Below are 26680 nucleotides of genomic sequence, written 5' to 3'. Positions count from 1 at the left end.
TGCTATTTTTTTATCTTTTTCTGTTGTTGTCATCCTTAATTCTCAAAAAGGACAGAAATGACATCACTATTAGTCTTACAGTGTGACTGTGACTAATTGGACCAGTACAAGTTCAGAATGGTTCAATAATCTGGTCCATGTTTTAAGTGATGCCAAATTTTTATATCCCTTAAATAAAACAAATTATTTATTTTAAACATTTTATTTAACATTTTGTGTTCCAAAATTCTTCCCAGTCCCCACCACCCCATTGATTAGGCAATTATACATGTAAGATCATGTTTCAATACAATCAAATTTCAATACAAACAATCTAGCAAAAACAGCACAAAAATAAAGAAAATTTTAAAAATTATACTTCAATTTACACCAAGTTCATCAGTTTGTTCTCTGGAGGGGGACAGTATGTTTCTTCAGGAGTCCTTTGGAATTATCTTTATCAGAGTGGCTAAGTCTTTGATAGATGATTTTTATTAGAGTATTATTATTGCTGTGTACAAATGAATTCCTGGTTCTGGAATTTACTCTGCATCAATTCATATTGGTCCTCACAGTTTTTCTGAAATCATTCCCTTCATTATGTTGCTGCTGTTGTTGTTGAGTGATTTAGTGAGTGCTCAACTCTTCATGACACCATTATGAGAGTTTTTTTGGCAAAGATAATAAAGTGGTTTTTCCATTTCCTTCCCCAGGAGATGAAGGCAAAAAGAGTTAAGCAACTTATCCACAGTCAGAGACGAGTGTCTCAAGCTATATTTGAACTCAGATTTTATTGACTCCAGCACAGTGTTCTAAGCACTAAGTCTACATTTCTACATTTCTGGCAAAAAAAATATTATTCCATTATAACTATAAATCACAATTTACCTAGACATTCCCCAAATTACAAGTATCTCTTCAATTTCCAATACTTTGCTGTCACAGGAGCTGCTATAACTATATAGTTTTTACATAGTTATTTTTCTTTGACCTCTTTGGCATACAGGCTAAAAGGGAATGCAAAGTTTTATAGCCCTTTGGGCATAAGGTAAAACTTCATCAAAAAGGACGAATTGTGAGCTATGTGTTAACATCCTTGTTTTTCCATATTCCTCCAGAATTGACCTTTTTCCCTATCCAATCAATCTGATAGATATGTAGGGGTATCTCATTTACATTTCTCTAAGCAATATAAATGTAGACCATTTTTACACATGACAATTGTTGTTAGCTTTAATTTCTTCTTTGAAAACTCCACATTCTTTGACCACAATGATTTTATTATGTTACTAATTAGATAAGGTCTAGTTACCTTAACGGATTAATAATTACTTCATTGAATTTATGTTGGCATTCATATCACTGGGCAGAAATGATATAATATTAACATCCACCACAATACAGTACATTGTGTCTCTGAAAGTCTTTCCATATTCCCTACGTTAATAAGGTTTCTGGCCAGTATAAAAGCTCTAATATATAATAAGTTGTGGCTTACTTCTTTTTTTTTTAGGTTTTTGCAAGGCAATAGGGTTAAGTGGCTTGCCCAAGGCCACACAGCTAGGTAATTATTAAGTGTCTGAGGCCGGATTTGAACTCAGGTACTCCTGACTCCAGGGCCGGTGCTCTATCCACTGCGACACCTAGCTGCCCCATGGTTTACTTCTAAAACTTTTCCACATTCATAAGGATTCTCATCAGTATGAATTCTCTGATGTTTAATAAAATCTAATTTATGATGCTCTTCCCAACTTTACATTCATGAAGAATTTCTTAAGTATATATTCTTCAATGGACATAACATTGGGTTCTCTGTCTAATGAACTTCCCTGATGTCAGTAAGATGCTTTTATCTTGAAGGCCTTACAACATATACCCCATGCATACGTTTCTGGTCCTGTATGGATTCTTTGATGTTAAATGAGTCCTTAATTACAATGGCAAACCTTCCAACATTCTTTACATTCATAAAGAATATCTATAGTATGAATTTGCTGGTACACACTAAGATATGCCTTACTCTTGAAAGGCTTTTCCACATGTGCTACATTCATAAGGTCTTTCTCTAGTATGAATTCTCTGATGTACAATAAGCTGTGCTTTACTCCTGACGCCCATCCTACATTCACTACATTCATATGGTTTCTTTCCAGCATGAATGGTCTGATGAAAAATAAATTCTATCTTACCCCTGAATGCATTCCTACATTTACTACATTCATAAGGTTTCTCTCCAATATGAATTCTCTGGTGTACAGTAAGTGGTGTTTTCCTCATGAAGGCTTTCGCACATTCACTACATTCTTAAGGTTTCTTTCCATTATGTATTCTCTGATGCTCAGTTAAATGTGCCTTACTTCTGAAGGCTTTTCCACATTCATTACATTTATAAGGTTTTTCTCCAGTGTGAATTCTCTGATGCACATTAAGTTATGTCTTACTCCTGAAGGCCTTCCTACATTCACTACATTCAAATGGTTTTGCTCCAGTATGAATGCTCTGATGAAAAGTTAAGTTGTGTCCTACACCTCAATGTCTTCCTACATTCACTACATTCATAAGATTTCTTTCCAGTATGAATGCTCTGATGTACAGTGAGTATTCTCTTATTCACAAAGGCCTTCCGACATACATTACACTCATATGGTTTAACTTCAGTATGAATTCTTTGCTGTTGAATAAGTTCTGAATTGTAGTGGCAAGCTTTGCCACACTCTTTACATTCATAAACAGTCTTTTCAGGATGAACTCTCTGATATACAGAAAGTTGAGTCTTACTCCTGAAAGCTTTCCCACATTCACCACATTCATAAGGTTTCACTCCAGTATGAACTCTTTGATGAAGAATAAATATTGAGTTGTAGAAGAAAGTATTCCCACAATCCTTACATTCATAAAGATTCTCTCCAGTATGAGTTCTCTGGTGAACAGTAAGCTGTATCTTCCACCTGAATAGCATCCCACATTCACTACATTTATAATGTTTCTGTCCAATATGAATTCTCTGATGCACAGTAAGATGTGATTTCATCCTGAAGAACTTCCCACATGCACTACATTCATAAGGTTTCTCTGCTTTATGATTTCTTTGATGTTTTGTTGGATCTGACTTGTGATGGAAAGCCTTCTCACACTTATAATCATAAAGAATCTCTCCAGTATGAATTCTCTGATGTACATTAATCTGTCTCTTAACCCTGAAGACCATTCTGCATTCAAAACATTCATAAGATGTCTCACCAGTATGAATTCTATGATGGACAGAAAGATTTGACTCCCTATTGAAGGCTTTTCCACAGAAAATACATTCATAAGGTTTCTCTACAGTATGATTTATATGATGGGTGATAAGATCTGATTTGCCAGGCAAAGTCTTCCCACATTCCTTACATTCATAAAGACTCTCTCTACTATGAATTCTCTGATGTACAACAAGTTGTGTCTTATTCCTGAAGGTCTTCCCACATTCACTGCACTCATAAGGTTTCTCTCCTGTATAATTCTCTGATGAAGAATAAGTTGTTATAGATGAAAGCCTTCCCACACTCCTTACATTCATAAAGAATCTTTCCACACTCATTACATTCATAAAGTTTTTCTCCAGCATGAATTCTCTGATGAAGAGTAAGTTCTGAATAGGAGTGGCAAACCTCTCCACACTCTTCATAAATAATCATTCTAGGATGAATTCTCTGATGTACAGTAAGTTGTGACTTCCTCCTAAAGGCCTTCCCACATTCACTACATATATTTGTCTCCAGAAGGTATTCTTTAATGTTGTATAAATGATGAATTGTAAATGAAAAGCTTCTTACACTCCTTACATTCATGAGGATTTTCTCCAATATGAATTCTCTGATGCACTATAAGTTGAGTCTTTCTGCTGAAGCCCTTTCCAACCCACTGCATACATAAGGTTTCTCTTCAGTATGACTTCTCTGAAGTAAAGTAAGTGCAGAGTTATAAATGAAAGCCTTCCCACACTCCTTACATTCGTAAAGAATCTTTCCAGTATGATGCACAATAACTTATGTCTTACTCCTGAAGAATTTCCCACGTTCACTACATTCATAAGATTTCTTTCCAATAAGTTCTTTGCTTCCTGAAAGGAAGAAGAAAGAGTTGATTATCCCTGTCTTTTCTTCTATTTCTAAAGGCTTCTACTTGCTCAAAAGTTTTTAAAGCTGTTCTCTTGCCTTGCCACTTGAGAAGACTAGTCTCATTACTCTTTGGCTAAAGATCAGAGTTTATTTTTTTGTGGAAATATTATGACTCAAAATTAACATATAATGAATGCATGGTCTTAGGATGAAATTACTTAGAAAGATGAATAAGAAAGATAAATTTATTCTACTGTAAACAGTTGGCATTTGAATGGAATAAGGGAATGAAAACTATCCATAGAAACTAGATGACTTTTGAGAGAATGCAAAAGTAGTTTTAGGGGAGATAAGTGGCATAGCGGATAGAGGGCTAGGTCTAGAGTCAGCAAGATTATTTCTGGGGATCATATCAGAATTCAGAGACTAGCTTATATGATTTTGGGCAGATCATTTTGTAATTTTTGCCTCAGTTTCCTCACCAATAAAGTGATTTAGAGAAGGAAAAGGCAAATCACTTGATTATTTCTACCAAGAAAACCCCAATTTGGGTCACGAAGATTTGTACACAACTGAAAAAATGAATGAGAAAATATATTCTTCCCCTTTAAGATGGAAACAGGAAGGGAAAACATTGAACAGAAAGAAAAAAGAATTGTTAGGTTTAATATGAGCAAAGATAAAAAGAAACATGGAATAAATAGAATAAAGGAAAAAAGTAAGGAAAAATGGGTCAGATCAGACAATTGTCACCATAAATGCCTGTTAAAAATTCAACATATCTACTTTGTAAGGAATTCATTAAATTTGTGTGAGATCTAATTCCCAAAATGAAAATGATCACAACAGATATTATTCATAATATAAATTATTAATTATTACCTAAAAATACTGAAAGTCTGGTTATAAAAGAAAACTCAGAACAATTTGTAGGTATCATCAAACAGTTATCAGATTAGAAAAGATACTTTGATAGTTTTGGAAGTTATGCTGAAATAAACATTTATTAAACTGTTTATCCCTTTTTTCTAAATAGTAACAAAAGCAATTTAAGCTTAGCTACAAAACTTCATAACAATTGAATGGTCCCACTACTAGTTCTACATCTTCAAAATATTCCTGATAGAAAATAAAGACTTTTATCAAAAATATTTACCATAGCTTTTTATAAAATAACAAAATACTCAATACCTATATGTTCAATTAGGGGTTATGGCTAAACAAATCCTGTCACTGGAACATATGGCCGAACAAATCCTCTCACTGTATGTTGATAAACACAATTTCAAATCATAAAGAAAAAAGGTTAACATATAACATGACACAATGACAGAAAGGGAATTATGTTAGGATTAAATTTTTTATAAAGTAACAGCAGCAAAGAAACAAAAGCATCAAGCAACAAAGAACAAAGTATCAGAAGAGGACATAAAAGGCAAAAGGGCATAGTGTTAATATTTTAAATGATATACTTATGTTAATACTCATTCATAAGAGAATGAATTCATTCAACTGAGGCAAAAGAATGCCTGCTTAAGATAATCTTCAATAAACAGAACAGAAATACCTACCCCACAATAAGGAACCACTTTATTTGAAAGTGGGGTATATGTGAATAGAAAGATGCATAAAAGTAACTTCTTGAGTTTAAAAAATCAGCATTTTAAAGTCTCATCTCTTCTCAACAGATATGAGAACCTTTGATAAGATCACCTTGTTCAACATGTTAAAAGAGCTTTGATATAAAACAATCAACACATAGTGTTTTCCAAAGACTCATTTCCTAGGTTTTTGTGAAGTCATCTGGACAGCTGCTTTTTGAAATGTCTGCCTCTGGCATCCAAGATACTTCCTTTTTTTTTCAATTGGTAGATCACACCTGGTTTAGAAACTGCAAATCCTGTTTGTTAAAAATGAAAAAGGGTTCCGGCCAAGATGGCGGAGAGAAGACAGGCACAGTTCTAAAGTCTCCTGATCTCTTCCCCATCTATCACATGAAACAAACCTCTTAAAAGAAATCCGAACCAGGAAACCCAGAAAGAAAAGCCAGGAGAGGAAAATCTACCTCAGGATTTGTCTCCCGCAGCAGCCTTGGCTGAGTACCGGCCGATGAGTCTGAGCTCCCAGGGAAGATCAGCCAGACCAACAGCTGAATCGGAACTGGGAGTGTGAGGGGCCGAGAGCCGGACCTGCTGGATCAGTGGTGGGGCTGGACGAAGGGGGCTTGGGTCCGTGGGCAACCAGAGGCGCTGGTGTTGGTGCTGTCCCCCTGGAGCTTGGGGAAGGGGCTGCGGGGAGAGGTCTGGTGCAGGAGAGCTGCGGACACCATCCCTGGGCTCCTCAGGTCTGAGAAACTCTGAGCCCGCGCCTCCATTGCACTGAGGCCTCCTCCCAAACAAATGTAAATTACTTCTGCCTCAGGCCCAGGTGTGTGAGCAAAAGAACCAGCCCAGCTGAGGAATCACCTCAGGCCAGGGTAAAGCCCACCATTGATTGAAGGCAAAAGAAATCAATAGCTCCAATTCCCTCCCTCAAGCAAAGGGAGAAGGCCTCACAACCAAGGTCACAGACACCCCAGACAGGGCAACCAGCACCTTCTACTGGCCAGCCAGAGAAACTTCACTCAGTAAAGCCTTTAGCGATCCCAAGCCCAGGTGAACCAGCCCCACCGAATTCAAGGTCTTAGCATAATGAAGAAGGGTCAGCGGAAAGGTGGATCCATAGAAAAATTCCTGGAAGGGAAAGACCCCAACCCAGAGAGACCTGGAACCTCTGAGGAGAATACAATCTGGTCTCCAGCACAGAAAGACTTCCTTGAAGAAATAAAGAAGGAGTTTAAAAATCAACTGGAAAATTTGGGGAAGACAATTAATACCTTGCAACAAGGAAACAAAACCTTAGAAAGTAGAATTGGACAAACACAAAAGGAGAATAAATCTCTCAGATCATCAATTGGACAATTACAAAATGAGAATAATTCTCTCAGATCTTCAAATGAGCAAATGCAAAAAGAAATTAATTCTCTCAAAATCTCAATTGGTCAAATGGAAAGCTCTTTCAAAAGTAGAATTGACCAATTGGAAAAGGTTAATGAACAAAACTCCTCCCCCCCAAAAATAACGGAGTCTACAGAAACTAATGACTCCACGAGACAGCAAGAGTCAGTTAAACAAAATCAAAAAATAGAAAAAATAGAAGAAAATATGAAATACCTCATCAACAAAACCACTGACCTCGAGAATAGATCGAGGAGGGGCAACCTGAAAATTATAGGACTTCCTGAAAACATTGAAGAGAAAAAAAGCCTGGACTTAATATTACAGGATCTAGTGATGGAAAACTGCCCCAACATCATCGAATCAGAGGGCAAAGTAGTTATTGAAAGAGTACATCGATCCCCACCAGAAAAAGATCCTAAAATGAAAACACCAAGGAATGTTGTGGCCAAACTCCAGAACTATCAGATAAAAGAGAAAATCCTGCAAGCAGCCAGAAAGAAACAATTTAAATATCAAGGAGCCACAGTAAGGATCGCGCAGGACCTGGCTGCATCAACTTTAAGGGATCGAAGGGCCTGGAATGAGATATTTCGAAGAGCACGGGAGCTTGGAATGCAGCCAAGAATCTACTTTCCTGCAAAGCTGAGCCTTCTCTTCCAGGGAAAAAGATGGACATTTAATGAAATGGAAGAATTCCAAAAATTTCTGATGAAAAGACCAGAGCTAAACAGAAAATTTGGATATCCAACAGGAGGTTCAAGAGACACATGAAAAGGTAAAAAAAAGGGGGGGGGCAGTAAAAGGAAAAAAATACAATCCAGCAAGTTGAAACTGGCTATATCCCAGCATGGGGCGGGGATGGGGTAGAGACTCTCATAAATCCTGAGAAAGGTAACTCTAACAGAGAGAATATACCTAGCCAGAAATGATGGACATCCATGACCTATCCATAAGACTGATATCTAATGGGATGTAACTGGCTTTAACTCCATTGGGGAGAAAGACTCTAATAACTCTCAGGAATTTTGACTCTATTCAACAGAATATACTGAACTAGAAGGGACAGACACTCAGAATTTTCTATGACTTAGATAGAATGATCTAAAAAAAATACACTACCTCCCTATAAAGGGGGACAGGAAAGAGACGGGAGGGAGGAGATTGAATGGGATAAATCTCACTACACTAAGAGGTACAAAAAAAACCTATGGTAATAGAGGGGAAGAAGGGAATAGGGGAGAAACACCTGAATCTTCTTCTCATCAGACTTGGCTTAAAGTTAACCTACACATACTCAGTTAACTTATAAAACATCTAACCTTTCAAGAAGTAAAAGGGGAAAAGGGGGAGGGGGACAGAGAAAGGGAAGGGGAGTGGAGGAAATAAGGGGAAATAACAAAAGGAAGGGAAGGGAAAAGGGAAAGGGGAAAGAAAGGGGAGGGTGTGATATAGGAGGGCAAATACACTGAATGTGGTGGTATTCAAAAACAAAATACTGGGGAATATGGATAAAAGGGGGGAAAGGGGGAAAAATACAAACAGAGGGAAGATAGCACAGAGGGCAATAAAGAATTAGTAGTCATAACCTTGAATGTGAATGGGATGAACTCTCCCTTAAAACGTAAGCAAATAGCAGAGTGGATTAAAAACCAGAATCCTACAATATGCTGCTTACAAGAAACTCATTTGAAGCAGAGAGATACATATAGAGTAAAGGTAAAAGGTTGGAGCAAAATATATTTTGCTTCAGCTGAAGTAAAAAAAAAAACAGGGGTAGCAATCCTTATCTCAGACAAAGCAGCAGCAAAAATAGATAGCGTTAAAAGAGATAAGGAAGGAAACTTTATCCTCCTAAAAGGTACCATAGACAATAAAGTCATTTCAATATTGAATATATATGCACCCAGTGGGACAGCACCCAAATTCTGAGAGGAGACGCTGAAAGAATTACAGGAAGACATAGACAGCAAAACTCTACTAGTGGGAGACCTCAACCTCCCACTATCAGATCTAGATAAATCAAATCATAAAACAAAGAAGAAAGAAATTAGGGAGGTAAATAGATTGTTAGTAAAGTTAGATATAGTAGACTTATGGAGGAAACTGAATGGGGATAGGAAGGAATATACCTTTTTCTCCGCAGTACATGGAACTTATACAAAAATTGACCATGTACTAGGACATAAAAACCTAATGATCAACTGCAGAAAGGCAGAAATAGTGAATACATCTTTCTCAGATCACAATGCAATAAAAGTCATATGCAATACTGGGCCAAGGAGATATAGACGCAGAACAAATTGGAAACTGAATAACCTCATTTTAAAAAATGAGTGGACCAAAAAACAAATTATAGAAAGAATTAACCATTTTATCCTAGATAATGATAATAATGAAACAACATAACAAAACCGATGGGGTTCATTCAAAGCAACTCTCAGGGGATATGTTATAGCTCTAAATGCTTATATGAATAAATTGGCGAAAGAGGAAATCAATGAACTAAACATGCAACTAAAAAAATTAGGGAAAGAACAAATCAAAAATCCCCAATCAAATACGAAATTAGAAATTTTAAAAATTAAAGGAGAAATTAATAAAATTGAAAGCAAAAAACTATTGAATTAATAGTTGGTATTATGAAAAAAACCAATAAAATTGATAAACCTCTGGTCAATTTGATTAAAAAAAAGAAGAAAACCAAATTGCTAGTATTATAAATGAAAAAGGTGAACTCACCATCAATGAGGAGGAAATTAAAGTAATAATTTGAAATTATTTTGCCCAACTTTATGCCAATAAATTTGATAATCTAAGTGAAATGGATGAATATTTACAAAAATATAAGTTGCCCAGGTTAAATGAAGAAGAGATTAAATACCTGAACAACCCTATCTCAGAAAAAGAAATTCAACAAGCCATTAGTGAACTCCCTAAAAAAAAATCTCCAGGGCCTGATGGATTCACAAGTGAATTCTACCAAACATTTAAGGAACAATTGGTTACAATCCTATATAAACTCTTTGGAAAAATAGGGAAAGATGGAACTCTGCCTAACTCTTTCTATGAAACCAATATGGTACTGTTATCTAAACCAGGAAGAGTTAAAACAGAAAGAAAATTATAGATCTATTTCCCTGATGAATATAGATGCAAAAATCCTAAATAAAATCTTAGTAAAATGACTACAACAAGTCATCACTAGGATAATTCATTATGATCAAGTAGGATTTATTCCAGGAATGCAGGGTTGGTTCAATATTAGGAAAACTATTAGTATACTCAATTATATCAATAAAAAAGCCATCAGAAACCATATGATCATATCAATAGATGCTGAAAAATCTTTTGAAAAAATACAGCATCCATTTCTATTAAAAACACTAGAGAGTGTAGGAATAAATGGACTGTTCCTTAAATTAATTAGCAGTATCTATCTGAAACCATCAACAAGCATTATACTCAATGGGGAGAGGCTAGAGGCATTCCCAATAAGATCAGGGGTGAAACAAGGGTGCCCATTATCACCACTACTATTCAATATTGTATTAGAAATGTTAGCATCAACAATTAGAGAAGAAAAATAAATTAAAGGTATTAGAATTGGGAAGGAAGAGACAAAACTCTCACTCTTCGCAGATGACATGATGGTCTACCTAGAGAATCCCAAGAAATCATCCTAAAAACTACTGGAAACAATTAGCAATTTTAGCAAAGTTGCAGGTTATAAAATAAACCCCCATAAATCCTCAACTTTCCTATATATGACTAGCAAGAAACAGCAGGAAGAGCTAGAAAGAGAAATCCCATTCAAAGTAACCTCAGACAGTGTAAAATACTTGGGAGTCTATTTGCCAAGACAGACTCAGAATCTTTGAAAACAATTATAAAACACTTCTCACACAAATTAAATCAGATTTAAATAACTGGGCAAATATCAACTGCTCATGGATAGGGAGAGCTAATATAATAAAAATGACAATTCTACCAAAACTAAACTATCTGTTTAGTGCCCTACCAATCAAAATTCCAAAAAATTACTTTAATGAGCTAGAAAAAATTGTAAGTAAATTCATATGGAGAAATAAAAAGTCAAGAATTGCCAGGAGCTTAATGAAAAAAAATACAAACGAAGGGGGCTTAGCACTACCCGATCTAAAAGTATATTATAAAGCATCAGTCATCAAAACTGTTTGGTATTGGCTATGAAATAGAGTGGTGGACCAGTGGAATGGACTAGGTGTAAAAGCAGGAGAGGATTATAGTAATCTGCTGTTTGATAAACCCAAAGAGTCAGGCCACCGGGATAAAAACTCCCTCTTTGATAAAAACTGCTGGGATAATTGGAAGTTAGTATGGAAGAAACTTAGATTAGACCAACACCTCACACCCTTTACCAAGATAAGATCCAAATGGTTACAGGATATAGACATAAAAAACAATACTATAAGCAAATTAGAAGATCAAGGACTAGTCTACCTTTCAGATCTATGGAAAGGGGAACAGTTTATGACTAAGGAAGAGTTGGAGAACATCACTAAAAACCAATTAGATGATTTCGATTACATTAAATTAAAAAGTTTTTGCACAGATAAAACCAATGTAATCAAGATCAAAAGAAAAGTAGTAAATTGAGAAACAATCTTTACAACTAATGATTCTGACAAAGGACTCATTTCTAAAATATACAGAGAACTGAGTCATATTTTTAAAACAAAAAGCCATTCCCCAATTGACAAATGGTCAAAGGATATGCAAAGGCAATTTACAAATGAGGAGATCAAAGCAATCCATAGCCATATGAAAAAATACTCTAAATCATTAATTATTAGAGAAATGCAAATTAAAGCTTCGATGAGATACCACCTCACACCTCTCAGATTGGCCAGTATGACCAGGAAGGATAATGATCATTGTTGGAAGGGATGTGGGAAATCTGGGACACTATTACACTGTTGGTGGAGCTGTGAACTCATCCAACCCTTCTGGAGAGCTATTTGGAACTATGCCCAAAGGGCAACAAAAATGTGCATACCCTTTGATGCAGCAATACCACTACCAATACCTGAAGAGATGAGGAAAAAGGGTAAAAACATTACTTGTACAAAAATATTTATAGCAGCCCTGTTTGTGGTGGCAAAGAATTGGAAATCCAGTAAATGTCCTTCAATTGGGGAATGGTTTAGCAAACTGTGGTATATGTATGTCATGGAACACTATTATTCTATTAGAAACCAGGAGGGACGGGATTTCAGGGAAACCTGGAGGGATTTGCATGAACTGATGCTGAGTGAGATGAGCAGAACCAGAAAAACACTGTACACCCTAACAGCAACATGGGAGTGATGTTCAACCTTGAAGGACTTGCTCATTCCATCAGCGCAACAATTGGGAACAATTTTTGGCTGTCTGCAAAGGAGAGTACCATCTGTATCCAGATAAGGACCTGCGGAGTTTGAACAAAGTACAAGGACTATTCCCTTTAATTCGGAAAAAATACCCAGATGTCTTATGGTTTAATCTGTTTACCTCTGAGAAGTCTGTTCTCTTTAAGGATATGATTTCTCTCTCATCACACCCAATTTGGATCGAGGTACAACATGGAAACAAAGTAAAGACTGACGGAGTGCTATCTGTGGGGTGAGGGTGGGGAGAGGGAAGCAAGATTGGGGGAAACTGTAAAACTCAAATATCGTTAATAAAAATTAAAAAAAAAGGTAAAAGGGCTAGGCACAGTCATCTCAGAATTCAATCATAGAATAGAGCAATGAAATACTCCTCTCAACTCTTAATAGAAAAGTAGGAAAATTCAGAAGCAAAATTTATTTTATACCTTCCAAGGCACTGTTACCTGATTTTTTTCTGATTAATTTTTTTCAACCAGGGAGGGCTGAATGGCCTAGAGGGAAGGCGAAATAGGGTTTGTTTGGTTTTTATTTGTTATTTATGTAGTGGGGAAGGAAGGAGAACTATCATTTTTATAAAGTACTCATAAACCTTAATAGAATAATTAAATATTAGTTCAAACTCTCTTTGGGGAAAAACGTATGGATGCTAGGAAGACCTCAAGGATAGTACTAAAAAACCAATGAATGTGAGAATGTTACAGAGTAGGAATTAGAGAAAATACTTCATCACTCCCAGCTTTAGACAATGAGAACACTTCTATATGATGAAACCTGCACTGAGATTAAACAGAAAATCTTGAATTTGAAGCAAGAGAAGGGGAGATATATTCTCAAGGTTAACAACAAAGGAAGCAGTCAATGACCTTTCTCCTGGAAGCAGGCAGCAAAAGTACTGTCTCTTGGATACAGAAGGATTAGGAATATCTTCCTTTGATATGCAAAGAATAACTTAAAATTTTGAAAGTCAACATCATATATATCAAGGTTGCAAAGTAAAGCTTTCTTAAACAAAGAGACCAAATTGCTATAGTTCTCCAGTATTACCTCCCTGTACAATTTTTTCTGAGATGATTTTAAATATATCCACTCCTCCTGGGTGAATTTCACAGTCACATCCTGGAATGTCAGTGATTACTGAAACACCAAGAATATTTATGCTTACCAAGTATAACTTTAATTGTTATGAAGTTTGAATATGAACTCCTTGTTAAAAAGAATTGTTTCTGTTGCTTATCTGTAATCCAGTGCAAGAATTACAGTACAATTGTTAAGTATAATCCTGTACACAGGCAGCTCAGTATTCCTATCTCACTACACTGAAAGCTTCTTGAGGACAGTGGCAAATTTTGCTCCTTTGTATCTCAGCACTTAGCCCAGTGGATGATTAATAATTGCTTACTATTGATAATGGATCCAATGATAATTTTATATGTTTTTATAGGTATGTGTGTATATGTGTTTTACTATACATGGATATGGATCATGCAAAATGCTCCTGGAACTGAAAAGCAAAGGTAAGATGGGGGAGCTACCATTTCCTATCTACAATTCTGTGGAAAAAATGTTTTATGTCTGAAAAGGATGTTAAAGGACCATTTTTCCCAATTCATATTTTTAGAACTGAAAGAGACTTAAGAGTACAACATTCATATTTTACAAATTAAGAAAGTGAGATCCAGAGAGAGAGAGAGAGAGAGAGAAAGAAATTGCTAAAGATCAAAAGGGAGTAAATGGCTAATCTACATTTTGAACACAAGTTTTCTCAACTCCAAATCCAGTGATATTTTCACTAGACCATGCTGCCATATCCTTGCTCTATAACTAGAATAAGGTCACAGGTTAAGTTTTATACACAGTTTATTCATAAGAGCATTCTATGGGGGTAGCAATGAATTGGAAACAATCTGAACTATCACCATTAAAGAATGACTGAAAAAATTGCATATGGATGTTTGAAATGAGGATTTCTGAAAAAGCACTAGAAATGTAATTTAACTGATGTAGAGTAAAATAAGAGAACATTATACACAAGAATACAAAAGTTTATTTTTTTAAAAGAAAAAGATGCTGAACTCTGAGTAATTGGGAAAAAAATGTTACTCTTTATTTCAATTTACTGTAAAGTAGCACTTCCCTAAAGGAAGATTTAAATTAAGCACTTAAGTCTTAAACGCCTAGGAAACGTTCGATAAAAAGTATCCATCAGAGTACTAGGAGGGAGAACTACTCCCATCAAAAAAGATTCTTTTCCTCCTTCCTTGAGTCCCAGAAAAAAAAGACTATCCTTAACAAAAATCTATTTCCTAGCATTTCCACTTCCCCAACCCTTTTGCGGGAAAAAAGATGAGCAAAATCCTTATAGTGAATTAATACATATGCAGGGAAACAAATTTCCACACTAGCCATGTCCAAAATAACATGTCTCAATTTGCAAACAACAAGGTAATTAAATCATTGTCAAAATTTGGGTAATGTTTTATCAAGAATTCTCTTGAAAAATGGTTAGTGAGGGGGGAAAAACCAAGATGGAGATGAGAAGCCAGGATCTTCTTTGAACTCTCCTGGGCTTTGCTCAGAAATAACATTAATCAAGACTCTAAATGGATTCTGTAGCAAACAGAACCAATTTTCCAGCAAGGTCTGTCTGGGCTGGAGGGGGAGTGTGACCAGGGGCAGGAAGCAGAGACCAGGGCAGGTGAGGACTCAGGTCAGCCTGAGCAGAGCTCAGAAGCAGAGCAATGGGAAGCAGAGCAGGCCAGCTGGGGGGAATCCTCTCTAACAGAAACTTCCTGTTCAACTCAGCAAGCAAGCCACTAAAATTTTCAGGGAGCAGACCACCAGTGTTCTCAATGCAATCTGTTTACACAGAGGGTCTGTAAATGGGCATCTCCCCTAATGAAAGAAACTTAAGACAATCCCCTGTGGCCCTGGAGCAGAGTTCATTTTGAATAAGTCAGAGAAAAATCAGGACTATAGAAAGTTACTATGGAGGTAGGAAAGAGCATGAGACCATCTTAGAAGGGGATGGCAGAAAAAGCTACATGTGAAGCTCCAAAGGGGAATATATCCAGTCCAAAGACTCCTTGGAAGAGTTCAAAAAGGATTTTTAAAAACAAGTAGAAAAATTGGGGAAATGCAAAAGAAATTCAACATCTTGCAAAAGAAAGTAGGAAAAATGGAAGAAAACAAATCCTTTAAAAATACAATTGGGCAAATGGAAAATGATAACAGCTCTTTTAAAAATAGAACTGACCAAATGGAAAAGATAGAAAAGCAAACTGAAGAAAATAATTCCTTGAAAAATAGACTTCAGCAAGTGGAAGCTAATGACTCTATAAGACATAAAGAATCAGTCAAGAAAAATTAAAAAAATGAAAAAAATAGAAGAAAATGTAAATTTTCTCATTGGAAAAACATCTGACCTGGAAAATAGATCCAGGAGAGATAATTTTAAAATTAGTAAACTACCTCAAAGCCAAGCTCAAAACAAAGAACCTGGATAACATCTTTCAAGACATCATCAAAGAAAACTGCCCTGATAGTCTAGAACTTGAAGGGGAAAGTCATTGAAAAAAATCCACCAAGGAAAGGAAGTTCAAATGAAAATACCAAGGAATATTGTACTCAAATTCTAGAACTATCAGATGGAGGAGAAAATCCTGCAGGCGGCCAGAGAGAAGACATTCAAATACCAAGGGGCCACTGTCAGAATTACCCAATATTTAGCAGCATCAATATAAAAGGATCAAAAGGCCTGGAATATAATATTTCAGAGGGCAAAGGAACTTGCATTACAACCAAGAATCAACTAGCCAGCAAAACTAAGCCTACGGGTGAAAAGATGTCCATTTAACCAAATAGGTGACTTTCAAATTTTTCTGATGAAAAAGTCAGAGCTGAACAGAAAATTCAATCTTCAAATATGAAACTCAAGAGATAAAGAAAAAGTAAATAGGGGAAAAGAAAAAGAATGTTATTCAGTAAGATTAAACTGGTTTCATCTCTAAATGGGAGGATATTCATAACTCTTGAGAACTGTTATCTCCATTAGAGGGAGTATACTTAAAACAGAAGGCATAAGCATACACTGATTTTGATGGGTAAATTTAATAAAAAAAATTAAAACATTAAATAAAGGATTATATTGGGAAAGGAGGAAGAGGGAGGCAGAAAGAGGTAAATGACATTACATGAAGAAGCACAAAGGACCTACTACATACAGTAGAGGAAATGAAGGGAGAATGGCTCGAATCTTACTTTCATCAGATTTAACTCAGAAGGAATAACATATACACTCAATTGGATTAAGAAATTTATCTTAAGAGAAGGAGGGCTGATAAAGAGAAAGAAGAAAGGAGAAGAAAAGTAAAATGGAAAAGGAGGAGGGCTGACTGAAGGGGGGTAGAATGAGAGAAGCAGTGGTCAGAAACAAAACACTGATAAGGAGAGATAGGGTGAAAGAAGAAAGAAAAGTATAGAGGGGACATCGGGTTGTTACAGCTGTGAATGTGAATGGAATGAACTCTCCCATAAAAGTGGACAGCAAATTTGGACTAAAAACCAGAATCCTATATGTTGTTTATAAAAAATACATTCAAAGCAGAGAGATACACATGAGAAAAGGTAAAAGGTTACCTATGTATTTTGGTATCATCATAGATTTTTTTATACTGTCTAGTTATTTTAAATTGTCTAAAAATATTATTCCTCTTTTGAATGAATCAGAGAATATTATAGGAAGATAAGGTTGAAATGGGTACAGGATTTAGTGATGATGATGATGATATGATAATGATGTTTGTCCTTTATTCTTCTTGGGTTTTGGAGTTTTTTTGCAAGGCAATGAGGATAAGTGACTGCCCAAGGACACACAGCTAGGAAGTGTCTAAGGCCACATTTGAACTCAGGTCCTCCTGACTCCAGGACTGGTGGTCTATACACTGCATCACCCAGCTGCCCTGTCCTTAATTCTTAAAGAAGACACTGACATCAGGGGAGGTGATACCATGACAAGCATATAAATTGGATTTGAGTGGTGGATGCCATCTGGGTCCAATGGCCAGATATGAATCAGAACAACTGGAGATTGTCCTGGATGTAAAGCAGTTAAGTGATTCGCCCAAGTTCACACAACTAGTGTCAAGTGTCTGAGGCTGGATTCAAAGTCCTGTCCTCCTTACCCCAAGGCCAGTACTCTTATCCACTATGCATTGCTCCTAGTATATATTCCTTTTTCTCAATCTACATTGGTTTATGAGTTTGGATGCTATTCCACTTGGTGTAATATGTTAAGTATTGATATGATGATACCTTTTAGAATGATATTGTTTCCTTCCTTACCCCTTAATATTTATTTTTGCTTTTGCTTTGTCTGAGAAAAGACTTGTAAACCCAGCTCTTTTGCCCTGCACAATATAAATTTTCAAGTCCTTAAATCCTTTCAATGTAGAAGCTGCTAAATCCTGTTATCCATACTATGGTTCAAAGATATTTGAATATTTTTTTTTTTTGCTTCTTGCAGTATTTTTCTCCTTGATATAGGAGTTCTGGAATTTGGTTATAATATTCCTGGGAGTTTTCATTTTGAGATTTCTTTAAGGATATAATTGTTGAATTCCTCCAATGTCTATTTTGCACTCTAGTTCTTCGGACATCAGGGCAGTTTTTCTTTTGTTAGTTTTTGCAAGGCAATGGGGTTAAGTGGCTTGCCCAAGGCCACACAGCTAGGTAATTTTAAGTGTCTGAGGATGGATTTGAACTCAGGCACTCCTGACTCCAGGGCCGGTGCTCTATCCACTGCGCCACCTAGCTGCCCCCTCTTAATAATTTCTTAAACAATGTCTAGGTTTTTTCAGGGGAAATGGGGGAAATCATGGCTATCAGACAGTCCAATACTTAAATTTTCTCTCTCAATCTATTATCCAGGACAATTTTTGGCCATTGAGATGTTTCAAATTTCTTATGTTTTAATCGTTTTTTATTTTATTCTTTCTTAATGTCTCATGGATAAATGTCTGCTTACCCAATTTTAATTTCTTTTTAGGGTTTTGCAAGGCAGTGGGGTTAAGTTACTTGCCCAAGGCCACAAAGCTAGTTAATTAAGTATCTGAGACCAGATTTGAACTAGGTACTCCTGACTCCAGGGTTGGTGCTCTGTCCACTGTGCCACCCAGAGGCTCCCCCAATCTTAATTTTTAAAGGGAATCATGCACTTACAAGTTGGGTACTCTGCCCAAAGGAAAGTGGATTTCTTGAAATACGGCCCTGGAAAAAATCAGACTTTGGTAAGGCCCACTAGATTTCAAAAGGAGGTACTTGAGTATGTCTTAAATCCAAATTAACTCTGGCTCTCACTGATTAGCAAATAATAATAAGCCCCAGCTGAAACCTCTATTGGTCCTTATTTGGGTTCTAATGGAATGGATGGAAGGGAAGGGACAAATAAACAGAGCTTAGAATATGAATGGGATATCTTTACCCAAAAAATGGAAACTGATAGAAGATTTATATAAATGAGAAATACACACAAACATAAAATAAAAGTCAGAAGTAGAAGTTATGTAAAAATAGTAAAGGAAGTATTCATGATTTTAGACAAAGTTGAAGCTAAAATAGATTCATTCAAAAGAGAAATAATATTTCTAGACAATTTATAATACAAAACAGTATTTTAAAAAAATCTATGGTTATACTAAAACACATAGGAATTACACAAATATAAATGCAAAACACTAGTAAAGCCAATATAATATGAAAAATGGCAATTTCACCTAAGCTTATCTTACTGAATTAGAAAAAAAAATAACTGGGTTCATTTGGAAGAACAGGAAGTAAGGAACTTCAAAGAAACTGCAGTTAAAAAATATAAAGGAATCAGATTCAGCAGTATCAGTCTTTAAACCATATTATAAGGTTTAGAGCACTGTTGAAATGTAAATTGGATAATTCTGATTATTTAAAATTAAAATATTTTAAATATTAAATATTTATGTTCCAAATGGCTTACTATATAAATTCATAAAAGAAAAAATAGAACTAAACAATTAATAGAACATGCTAGGAACAAAAACAATAGAAATCATATATTTATATGAATAGATGAAGAAAAAATTGGAAAAACCATTCATAGACAATCTCTTAGACTGGGAGATTGGGATGGAATAAAGCAGTGGTGTAGTAAATGAAGAGTCGCATTGACTAGAAATGGAAAGACTTGGATTTACAAAGGAAGATGCTATCCACCTTCAGAGAAACAAATGACAAGTGAATATAAGCATAGTACCATCTTTCTTTTTTTAAGAAAGATTTTATTTTTATTTACACATTACTAAAATAGTCTTGTTTAAAAGTAAACATAATCCCCCCTTGTTGGGAAGTGTTGTGTATGGGAGCACTGTGATTTATCTTCACCTGGTGTCCTTGAACACCAGAGTCTTATCTTACTAAGTGCCGTGGGAGTGGAAGTGGGTTAGAGACTGGAAAGGTACTTAGGCATTGGAGTTTTGCTGAATAAATGGAGCACTTGGAAACCTTGATGGAGTACTTGTCTCCCTTGTCTTCCTTGTCTCCCAACCCGCCAACACTCGCCTGGGGAAAATTGAAGGAGTCCAGAAGTGGGACTTAACATAAGAGTCTGGAATAGGGACTCAACACCCCCTTCCCCACAAAAATATAAAACCACATGAGAAATAAAGTAAAAGAGAAAAAAGGATGTGTTTCAGTCTGTGTTCTGATACAATCAGCTCTGTCTCAGGTGGATCACATTCTTTATCATAAATCCATCACAGAAGTTGCTTCCATATTTTTCCACAGTTGCTGTTACCGATCTAATATATTCTCTTTCCTTTCACTCTGTCCTTCTTCAAAAAATGTTCTGTGGGGAAGCTGAATGGTGCAGTGGACAGAGCACTGGTCTTGGGGCCAAGAAGGCCCAAGCCCACATACCACTCCAGAGTCCCAGCAACACCCAGTCCCGTGGTCCCAGACAGGCCACCCAATCCCAGCACCTTGCAAAAGTAAAAGAGAAAATGTGTTATATCTGACTATCCTCTCCCATTATCTACCATCACCTCTATCACCAACATCCCACCCCCTTCCCCCATTCCCATTCTCTCCTTTTTCATCTAGATGTCTATACCCTATTGAGTGTGTATGCTGTTTCCTCTCTGAGCCATTTCTGATGAGAATGAAGGCTCCCTCACTCCCCCTCACCTTCCCCCCTTCCATACCATTGCAAAAGCTACATGAAATATCTTTAATATGAAATATGTTAGCCTATTCTACCTCTTCTCTTACTCCCAGTACATTTCACTTTCACCCATTGACTCCCATTTTTACAATATATTTCTTCAAATTCAGCTCTCTCCTATGCCTCATCTATAAAAACTCCTTCTACCTGCTCTATTAAATGAGGTCCATATGAGTATTATCAGTATCATATTTCCATGCAGGAATACATGCAGTTCATCATAAGTCCCTCATAATTTACCCTTTTCATCCCTCTCTATGCTTCACCTAAATCCTGTACTTAAAGGTCAAACTTTCTGTTCAGCTCTGGTCATTTTAACAGGAACATCTGAAATTCCCATTTCATTGAAAGTCCATTTTTTTCCCCTGGAAGAGGAAGTTCAGTTTTGTTGGGTAGTTGATTCTCGGTTGCATTCCAAGCTCTTTTGCCTTCTGGAATACTATATTCCAAGCCCCAGGAGCCCTCATTGTAGATGCAGCTAAGTCCTGGGTAATCCTGACTGCAGCTCTACAGTATTTGACTTGTATTCTTCTGGCTGCTTGTAATATTTTCCCTGACTTGGGAGTTCTGCAACTTAGCTATAATATTCCTGAGGTTGTTCTTTTGGGATCTTTCTGGGGGAGATCAGTGGATTCTCTCAATTTCTATTTTACCCTCTGCTTCTAGGATATCAGGCCAATTTTCCTTTAGAAATTTAATAAAAATGAGGTCAAGGGGGGCGGCTAGGTGGTGCAGTAGATAGAGCCCTGGCACTGGAGTTAGGAGGATCTGAATTCAAATCCAGCCTCAGACAGTTAATGATTACCTAGCTGTGTGGCCTTAGGCAAGCCACTTAACCCCATTGCCTTGTAAAAAAAAACTAAAAAAAAATGAGGTCAAGGCTCTTTTTCCCTGATCATGGCTTTCAGGTAGCCCAATAATTTTTAAATTATCTTTCCTGAATCGGTTTTCCAGATCAGTTGTTTTTTCAATAAGACATTTCACATTTTCTTCTGGGTTTTCATTCTTTTAGTGTTGAATTATTGTGTCTTGAGTTCTCACAGTCATCAGCTTCCTTTAGTTCCATTCTACATCTGAAGGATTTGTTTTCCTCAGAAAGCTTTCTTATCTCTTTTTCCATTTGGCCAATTCTGCCTTTTAAAAGCATTCTTCTCTTCAATAACTTTTTGAACTGTTTAATCCATCAGTCAGGCTCAGTACAGTCTTACATATATATGTGAGTGCATATGTGTATATTTATGTAGATACCTATGTATGTGTATACATAAACATACTCATTTACACATATTTGTATATGTGTGTATTTGCATGTATATGTATGTATATGGGTTTTCTTGAAATGGAAATTAACTGCATTATATTTAATGTTCTCTTATGTTTTGATGTGTATATGTATATATATATCAATGTATTTTTCTTTTTCTTATTTTGTATTTGAGTTTAAAGTAAAATTTCAAAATTGAGAAGAATAATTGGATTGCATCAAAACAATATACAAACATGAAAGATTTAAAAAAACAACTCTATAATTTCATTCATATCTGAAGAAAGGTAGCCTACATAATAATACAACCTGTTGTTTCAGGAAACATATCTGAAAAGAAAAAGTCAGATACAGAATCAAAATGAGAGGTTACAATAAAATATTCTACATATCAAATGATTCCAAAGAGCCAGGAGTAGAAATAATGCAATAAACAATTCACAATGTAAACCAAAAAGTCACATTACACTGAAAGAAACCAGTGAAAACACTATCTATATAAATATTAAATCAATATATTAAATATGTTTCAAATGACTTACCATATAAATTCATAAAGGAAAAAATGGAGAAAACTAAACATTAATTGAACATATCAAGAACAAAAACAACAGTCACTGCTATTAAAAATACTGGCAGGGCGGCTAGGTGGCATAGTGTATAGAACACCAGCCCTGGAGTCAGGAGTACCTGAGTTCAAATCTGGCCTCAGACACTTAATAATTGCCTAGCTGTGTGACCTTGAGCAAGCCACTTAATCCCATTGCCTTGCAAAAACTTAAAAAAAAATACTGAAAACATAGAAACAAATGGAGCTTTTCTTTAAATAGGTAGTATCTATCAAAAAATAAAAGCAAGCATTATATGAAACGGGGAATAAAGTAGAAACCTTCCCAAAAGACCAAGAGGAAGCAAGGATGGCCATTATTAAGACTGTTAGTCAATATTGTACTAGAAATGTTAAGTATAATAAGAAAAAGAAAAGAAAAAAGAAACAAGCAATTAAAGCAATTCAAAAAGCAAAACTATCATTTTGCATATGGTATACTTAGGATGATGGTATACTCAGGAGAACTCTAGATAATCACTAAAAAAAATTAGTTGAAATACTGAAACCTTTAGTAAAGTTGTATCAATATTTCTATAAATTACCAATGAAACACAGCAGCAAGAGCTTGAAAGAGAAATTTCATTTAAAATAACCACAAGGGGCAGCTAGGTGGCGCAGTAGATAAAGTACCGGTCCTGCAGTCAGGAGTACCTGGGTTCGTATCCCATCTCAGACACTTAATAATTACCTAGCTGTGTGGCCTTGGGCAAGCCACTTAACCCCATTTGCCTTATAAAAACCTAAAAAAGAAAAGAAAAAAAATAAAATAACCACAGACAATATAAAATACATGGAAGTCTACATGTCCAGACCCACCCAGGAATCATACAAACATAGTTACAAAACACTTTTCACACAAATAAAGACAGAAGTTAACAACTGGAGAAGTATTAATTGCCTCTGAATAAGCTGAGCTCAAGTATAAAAATGATAATTCTACCTAAATTAGCACACTTATTTAATGCCATGTTAATAAAACTAATGAAGAAGTTTTTTAAAAAAATGCTTGAAAAAATGATAAACATTATCAGGATAAACAAATGGTTAAGAACATCAAAAAATAAAGATAAAATATGTGAAGGAAGAGAACCAGTAAAATAGATTTCAAACAATATTAAAAGTAGTGATCAAAAAAATGTAGGAAGGACTAAGAAATTAAATGATTGATCCATGGAACAGATTAAGTACAATAAACAGAAGTAAAGACCATAATAAGCTTAGTTTTGATAAATCCAAAAGTACACACTTTTCAGGTAACAACCTCTCCCTTTCACAAAAATTGCTGGGAAAACAACAAAGTTATCTTGCAAAAAAGTAGGCATCAACCAACACCTCACTTCATATACCAAGATAAGATCAAAATGAGTACATGTTCTAGAAATAAATAGTGGTAATATAGGCAAACAAAGTGAGTATTGAAAATGAAACTTTTAGATCTAGAGAGAAGAGAATTTATGACCAAAAATAAAAAAGATAGAGGGGATCATAATGTGAGTTATATAAAATTTAAGTTTTTGCAAAACCACCAATGCAGCTAAAATTAGAAAGTAATCAGGAAAATGGAAAAATTTCCACAGCAAAATGTAATAAAGATGTTATTTCTCAAATATATTTAAAACTGAGCTAATAATATGAAAATCAGATCAATTTGCCATTTGAAAAACAAGCACGGGGGCAGTTAGGTGGCACAGGGGGGCAGCTAGGTGGTGCAGTGTATAAAGCACCTGCTCTGGAGACAGGAGGATCTGAGTTCAAATCCAGCCTCAAAGACATTTAATAATTGCCAACTGTATAATCTTGGGCAAGTCACTTAACCCCACTGCCTTAAATAAATAAAAATTAAAAAGAAAAACTGGCAGAGGAAATGAACAAGTAGTTTTCAGAAGCTGAGATCTTCAATAGTCAAATGAAAAAGTGCTCTAAATCATAAATAATGAGAAATGCAAATTACAACTTCGAGATACCAATTCACACCTATCAGATTGGCTAACATGACAGAATAAGAAAATGACTAATGTTGGAAGGGATGTATAATAATAGGGACACCACTGCACTAATAGAGTGGAATTGTGAACTGTTCCAATCATTTTTGGAATATAATTTGGAACCATGCCCAAAAGGCAATAAAACTGCACAAACCCTTCTACCTATTCTATTAGGTCTGTTTGCCAAAGAGATGAAAGAAAAGGGGAAAGGATAAAGGCACAAAAATATTTCTAGTAGCTTTATTTGTGATCGCAAAGAATTAGAAATTGAGCAAATGTGAGTGAATCATTTTAAAACTGGGTAATTCCAGGAACTCCCTTCTGAAATAGTTTATGAAATTTGAGGGAACTAAGGGGATCAGTACAGGTTGTCAATTCTGGATCTAGCTGAGTTTTTAATCAATTATTGGTCTATCCAGTTAAATGGCTGTCTTTTGAGAAAACTTTATTTAATTGTGGAATTGTGGGGAATTACTGAATTATTTGACCCTAGCCCTTTGTGGCAGGAGAAATTGAAATACCTCTACCTACTGTTTAAACAATAAGAGCATCTTTAGGTAACTCTTAAGCAATTTGCATACATTTCTACATGTTATAATTTCAGATTAAACAGTGAAACTCAAGAAAAATCTAATTTCCAATTGGGACGATGAAAGGTGGTTCATAAATTATGACTCTTGGGCAGCTAGGTGGTACAGTGGATAGATCACCAGTTCTCAAGCTGGGAGGACCTGAATTCAAATCCTGGCTCAGACACCATAATTGCCTAGCTGTGTGACCTTGGGCAAATCAATTAACCTCATTGCCTTAAATAAATAAAATTTTAAAATAAATAATAAATAAATTATGACCCTTCAGTAACAACATTTATGTACTGAAAGTTTATTTCTTGGAACAAAAAAACAAAAGAAGTTTTAAATTTTGTCCTCATAAATTAATAGATTTATCACCTCTATCTAATTATATTCATCTCATTCTGGAAAAAATAAAATTTATAAGGAACAAGAGGGTCAGAAATATTAAGGAAATCAATTTCAAAAACTGTAATGGATGGCAGCCTAGCAGTACCAGATTTCAAATTATATTAAAAGAGTTATCTTCAAAAGCAATCTAATATGAACTAAGAAATACATTGGTTAATCATGGCATGGGTTAGGTATGCAATAAAGAGACATAAATGAACACAGCATTCCAGTACTTCAAAAACCTAAAGAACTAATCTATGGAGGCAAGAACTCGGTATTTGACAAAAACTTCAAAGCAGTCTGGCTGAAACCAAGCAAAGACCAATGTCCCATATCATATGCCAAAATAAAGTCAAGATGGTAATGTGATCTAGAAATTAATGTTGATATAAGCAAAGGAGGAGACTAGTTCATCTATCAGATGCATGGATAAGGGAAGAATTTATGAACAAACCCATCCCCCCCCAAAAAAAAGCCCAAAAGCATCAGAGGAGGAAACATATAATTTTGATTACTTGAAATCTACTTTGTTTTTGGAAAAAAATATAACTAAAGCAGTCAAAACAAGAGAGTAACTGCAATATTATAAAACTAAGAAACTGTGAACAGAACTATTCTGATCTGTACAGTGATCCATAAAATTCAAAAGATTTATGATGAAAAATGATTATTTTTCATTCTTTTATTTTTTTCAACATGGCTAAAATATAAATGTTTTGCATAAACTGGCTTGAGTAATGGCTATCATATAGCTTGACTTCATATGTCAATAAAGCTAAATTGAAGAAAAGAATTTGGAACTCAAAATTTTAAAATGAATGTTTAAAAAGAGATCTAATTCAGATGAGCATAAATTGATATTATCTTTTAGATCTAAATATGATTCCCTGCTGGCAAGAATTTCCAGGTTTATCACATATGAGAAAAATGTATCCCATGGTATTTAGACTAAGATGGTATTTCAGGAAAGAAAAAAATGGCACCCACCTTGCAGGACTTCGCTGTCTGGAAAATGGTAGTCATTCCCTACTTGGGATGGTCAACTCAAATCTCTTGCTTTCTCTCCCCCTGACCATTCCAATGGAAACTTACTGCTGATGCTGAAGTTCATTCTGTCTTCCC

General features: G+C 35.5%; 1 pseudogene; it reads right to left on the bottom strand.

The window, feature by feature from the left end:
• Nucleotides 1–216: 216 nt before the first annotated feature.
• LOC141495778 (uncharacterized) lies at nucleotides 217–26640 on the bottom strand (annotated as a pseudogene).
• Nucleotides 26641–26680: the final 40 nt, after the last annotated feature.

The sequence above is a fragment of the Macrotis lagotis genome, chromosome 1 (assembly GCF_037893015.1).
Source record: "Macrotis lagotis isolate mMagLag1 chromosome 1, bilby.v1.9.chrom.fasta, whole genome shotgun sequence".
NCBI classification, from domain to species: Eukaryota; Metazoa; Chordata; class Mammalia; order Peramelemorphia; family Peramelidae; genus Macrotis; species Macrotis lagotis.
Note: the sequence above shows the minus strand (reverse complement) of the source record. Positions and strands in the feature narration are given on the sequence as shown.